The 5,963-nt window shown below is 38.2% G+C and overlaps 1 pseudogene; it reads left to right on the top strand.

The window, feature by feature from the left end:
• Nucleotides 1–3,644: 3,644 nt before the first annotated feature.
• On the top strand, nucleotides 3,645–5,601 carry LOC101127722 (dihydroxyacetone phosphate acyltransferase-like; annotated as a pseudogene).
• The last annotated feature ends 362 nt before the right edge of the window (nucleotides 5,602–5,963 follow it).

Here is a 5,963-nt window from a genome sequence, read left to right as displayed (position 1 = left end):
TGCTGTAGCCAGTGTTATCTTAAATAATGCATAAATTAAAATAAATAAGTAGTCAAAAGTTGTCTTTATTAAAACGCATACTCAGGGGAAGCAGGCATTCTCTCCACTTTCCAGATAGCTAAACTTCTGGGTGTACAATTTTTTGCTAACCTCTCCAGCTTCATCCCATTTCAATCTTTCCTCAAATCCACTAAATTCCAAGAGAACGCTAAAAATATATGTCTAATTTGTTCATCTTTATCTTCTGTTTCCTAGGCCCAGAGTGTTGTTTTCTGGCATCTTTTAATGGCTAGCTCCTTTTTTAGCTTTCAAGTGTTATTACAAATATGGAGATTGCACTACCTAGTACTGCAAGACTATCCGGCAAAAGTTGGTGGTATGGCATTATGGTTACATGCTCCAGCTCCAGAGCTAGGTTGTCCAATCTGGAAGCCACCAGCTAAATGTGGCATTTTCTCAGTTACAGTAACCACATTCATGTACTCATTAGTTACATAGTTACATGGGTCTTGTAACTGCCATATTGGACAGTACAGATTAAAAACATTTCCACAGTCACAGATAGTTGTACTAAACAGTGCTGCACTAAAGGTAGACTTGGAACTATAAACAATTAACTTTGACTCTTGGTACCTCTATTTCCTACAACATCTCAAATAGTTTGAAAATTAAATGAGACATTATATGCAAAATACATAAAATAGTGCTTAGTGGACAACACTCAAAAACGTGAATTACTATTTTTGTCTCTAAGCACATGTTGCAGGTTTCTGTAAGTTTCTTCTAACAGCTTCCATCTTAAGCAATGTTTACTAAGCTATATTGTTTAACACACTATGTCCTCTATTCTCTTAATTTTATTTTGCCATAAAATAAAAATAAATTTCATTTTATTTTATCCTTCTCTTTGAATCTAATACTTGGCTTAACTTCTGGCCACCATTTTTACTTTCATTTGAAAAAAAATAATTAGAACCCCACCACCACCCTGGTTAAACTGTCCCAATGATGTTTTTTAAGTTAAACTGTTAATTTCCAGTTCCAAAGACAAAGATTTTTGCAGATTCTGGTTCTCTAAAGGAATTCACCCTTGAACAAAGAAGAAAGGCTCTTACTTACAAGTAAATAAAATGCATAAGCGAGTGCTGCCTTTCCACCACCCCTAGAATTCAATGAGAAGTAAGCCATGGGGATTATCCCAGAGAGGAGTAAGAATGAAGGGATTTGCCACTCCATTCAGGGTGTAAAGAGGAGAAAGAAAGATTTGCTCACCGTTTCAGAAAAACTCAGCCTGTTTTGTCATGTTGGACAAATATCCCAACTCTACATAAAATTCCAACAGACATAATTACAATCATGTGACCCAGAATTTAATTCTAGTTATTCAGGTTGCACTAGAGAAATACTGTGAAGAACCAGCATCTTCTAGTCTACCTGGATATAGTCATGGTTGTTATAGAAACAGTATGGGGCCGAACTGTCTGCCCCATACACAAGCAGCCAAGCAATTCTTTAATTATAAAACTAAAAGCCAGATTCTTTCTTATATTTTAGTATGCTATTTGCATCTATATTCCATGTATCCCTTAGCAATGTTGTATTATTGACCTAAAAAAGAGTGTCTTCTTCACAACATGGATAGTACTGGACACCTTTACAAATATCACATCCCTGCGTAACTGGTCAGTCCCCTAGATACCATGCAAGCTATTACTACTAATAATAAACAAAATCTGTGATGACTTCTACCATTTATTGAGTGCCCTACATGTTAAGTACATCACTTGGCATTTAAAAAAGACAAAATAATAAAAGTATCTTCAAGTTGAGGGAATAAAAAGTAATGTATTTGAAAAGAATTAAAAATAATACTAGAGAGGTTAAAAAATTCACAGAAAGATTTTGCCCCCTATAAGAATAGCAACTGATGTTTAGGTCCAACACTATCAACTCCAAGTCTGTGTTTTAGAGAAGCGGCTAAGGACAAAGATCTCCCAGTCAATACAGAGGGGAATGATCAGGTACATTAGAGAAAATCCCTTAGGATACGGTATAGATTTTCAACCCTGAAGTGCTGCATGATTGCCTGAGTGCTCCTTAAAGACTTTGTAATTCTAAATCTTTTGGATTGGAGTCCTGGAATATATATTTTAACCAGCTAGCCAGTTAATTAGGCTATCTTTTCTTTAAGAGACCATGCCTTAGAGAGAGAGGTATAGTTTCCTTCCTTTGAGCCAAATGTGCTTCATGAAAGTCAAATTCCAGATGATGAGCTGGCCTACTAAGAGCAGTCAACGTTAATTTTCTGACCAAAAATCTTAAAAATGAAAAAGGGAGAGGAAAGCAGAGGTGCTTTTTTTTTTTTTGAGACGGAGTCTCCTCCCAAGTAGCTGGGACTACAGGTGCCCGCCACCATGCCCAGCTAATTTTTTTTTGTATTTTTAGTAGAGACGGGGTTTCACCACGTTCATCAGGATGGTCTTCATCTCCTGACCTCGTGATCTGCCTGCCTCGGCCTCCCAAAATGCTGAGATTATAGGCATGAGCCACCGCGCCCGGCCGGAAAGCAGAGGTTTTAACTTATTAAACTGAGAGAGAGATTGGCATTAAAAAAAAAATGCATTCATTTACTCAGCAAGTGCTGATGCTAGCCAGAAACTGTGCTAGATGTTTACATTATAATAAAAATTGCATGGAAATTACAATCTAAGAGATAACTCAAATGAGTTAATACTTACAAACTGAAGGGCAAGCTGTAGTGAAAGTTACAATAGAGGATCCTGGGATCTGAGGGATGCAAGAAGATGGCAAATGGATATACCAAAGCATCACCTTGAATTTGTTATAAAATCCCCCACAAGCTGTGGTATGGAGGGCCCAAGAGTTGCTCTTCTGCTTCAGAACCAGCCATCCATGAACTCTCATGCTCTAGTAGAAAAGACTTTATGGCTGAAAGGCTCACCCCAGGTGTTCAGAGGGTTTCCCATTTGGCCTAACATTCCAGGAAGCTCAAGCTGATGCTATTACTGGAGATTGAAGATTCTTTGAGTAGCACGGTATACAGCAGGCTTTGAGGAGTGTCCAATATGTTTTTGTATTTCAACCCTCTCCAAAGGTTGTGCAATCTTGTTCAATTTACTTAACTTGCTGTCATAATTTTTTCTTTGTATAATACAAAAGACAACATTTATCATCTACAGTTTTGTGATGATTAAGTATACATTAATTATTTCATTTGATGGCTACTTCAAAGTACTTTGAATAGCACTTTTAAATAAAATAGAAAATAGAGCGAAAAACAAACTCTGTGTTCTTCTCCATGTATTTTAGCCTTTTAAATTGCCTCATTTAGTCTCCCAGCTTTAAATGACAATACTATACTGGTAACTCTTTTAATCTCCAGACTAAATACTCAAGACTTATAATTTCTACCATAACTTATTGCTCATCCTTGAATTATGAGCATCTCAGTAAATAGGATAACGTTTAGGCAACATAAAATTGTATCAAGTCCTCTCTTAACGTCACACAATCTACAGTCTCTCTGTAAAGCCTGTTACTTTTGTCTTTAAAATGTACTCCAGGGTTAAGATGAAGGCGACCAAGGTCATGTGGACCAAGCACAAAGGGTGTCACCACCCTACATGAAAGAAACTCCCCCAGTGGCAGCACCACAGCCACTTAGCATAAGAGTCCCAGGCTCTGCCCAAGTTGGCAGCCATACCAGAGACTCTTCCAGCTCATCTACTCTCATTTATCCATTGGTTCCACCAGCCCTAAAAATCATTATGCTCTTCGACTCAAAGAAGCTCAAAAGGTGGCATGAATTTGAAAACATTGTAGAGGAGAGGAGGCATGTCAGTGACTTGAAATTTGCACCTCTTGTTTATAAGGGGATTATTCCATGTAAGCCAAGTAATCTTAAATATAGTGTTCTTAATTATGAAGAGAGTTATTACGTCATTGCTATAGGCTGGATGTTTCTCCACTTCAAATTTCATGTTAAAATTTGACCCCAAACATTGGAGGTGGTGTCCAGTGGGAGGTGTTTGAGTCATGACAGCAGACCCCTCAATATGGCTTGGTGCTGTCCTCCTGGTAATGAGTAAGTTTTATCCTACAAGAACTTATTGTTAAAAAGAGCATGGCACCTTCCTTCCCTCTCTCTCCTGTTTCCTCTCTCACCATGTGACAGGACAGCTCCCCATCCCCTTATGCCATGAGTGGAGGCTTCCTGAGGCCTCACCAGAAGCAGATGCTTGGACTATGCTTCTGTACAGCCTGAAGAACCCTAAGTCAAATAAAATTCTTTTCTTTTTAAATTACCCAGCCTCAGGTATTCCTTTATAGCAACACTAAGGCACTAAAACAGTCATTAAACAACTTTCTAAGGAATTCCAAAGGAAGTTAGTGAGATCTTGGATCAAATGAGTCACAGACTGCGTCTGGGAGCCATTCAGTTTTTTGTCTTTTCCTTAAGCAAAATATTTAAACAAATTTTCTCAAAGGTGTGTGTAAATGAAGGAGGTATTCAGAAACTGTAGCAAGCCAACCAGGAGCATCTTGTTCTTCTGCTCAGTCATCAAAGTTACGTTGACTTTCTGGTGTTGTCTTTTCTTGCATACAAGTATGATTTGTCTGTGCCAGTTATAGCAGCAGGAATGGACTTCCTGAAAATGAAACCAGTTGGTGAGCTGTGCGAATGTCAGGTGCCTTTTTCATGTGGTGCTGTTATGGTGGCAATAAACTCCGCTGGGCTCTGTTCTCTGAATATGTAAAAACTATTTTAGGAAATGGTTATGTGTCTGCTAAATCTTTCCTAGAAGAGAAAAGAAGCTGCTCTGCCAAGATACTGACTCCTAGATTTAGTGTTCTGAATGTTGTTATGAAGTCATTTTTTTAAAAAAGTTTTTGAGACCTGCCTTATCCCAATTAGCAATAGTTATGCTAAGTTATTAGAAGAATCTATCTATCTATCTATCTATCTATAGAAATATATATATATATATGTTTCTAGAGGTTGCTAAGCCATAACAATCTACAATTGGATTGTTGAAAGCCAGAAAGATTCTCTCTGAAATTTTTGAAACTTTCATGCACACTTTGGAGATGCTATGTCACTTTGATCTCTGACAGCTGGGAAGATGAATCAGAGCCCATAGAACCTGGTTCTAAGATACATTCTTCAGAAGCAATCTGAGGGTGTGGATGCCTTTGTTACTGAAGCTGCCTACAAAATGCAGCTTCTGCAAATTGAAAGCCTGGTTCTGAGACCCTGGGCCTAATAGTTTCTCTTCCGCTTCAGAACTATCCATCCATGGACACTCATGCTCTGGCGGAAAAGATTTTACAGCTGAAAGGCTCACCCCAGGTGTTCAGAAGGTTTCCCATTTGGCCCAGTAATAAACCTACCAAAGACATGTCCAGTCCAACATACTTCTGCATTCCAACCTCACCAGCTTTGTCAAAGACCAGGTGATTCAGAAAGTGGACTCCGGAGACTCAAAAGTGGCTGATGGAGTTATTTTCCAGTAGATCACTATCCTCATTGCTTGGCTTATAGGAACCTGTTGCTCAACACTTGTGTCCATCCTTCTTTAGTAGCTATAACAGTGCAGATGACAACTGGCTTCAGGAAAGAGGATGTCTACAGTTGCTTTTTCTTCCTATGTGATTTTTTTTTTTTCAGAGGAGTTCATCCTCCTTCCAGGAAACACACTAAAGGACTTTGAAGAAGGCTGTTACCTGCTTTGTAAATGTGAGGAGAACATTCTAGTTACAGATAAAGGAAATATCATTTAGAATTTTTAATAGGACTCTTTACACTTTCATGGAATGTTATCAGATAATTTGCAAATACCTCTTGAGCAAAGAAGAGAACTACTTTACTTAGAAATAGTACTTGGCTGCAGTTAGAAAATACATGTCAGCTTCTCAATCAAGGTGCCACTCAGTGTTACGAT

Source organism: Gorilla gorilla, chromosome 18 (assembly GCF_029281585.2).
Source record: "Gorilla gorilla gorilla isolate KB3781 chromosome 18, NHGRI_mGorGor1-v2.1_pri, whole genome shotgun sequence".
Classification (NCBI taxonomy): domain Eukaryota; kingdom Metazoa; phylum Chordata; class Mammalia; order Primates; family Hominidae; genus Gorilla; species Gorilla gorilla.
This window is presented reverse-complemented; position numbering and strand designations above follow the sequence as displayed.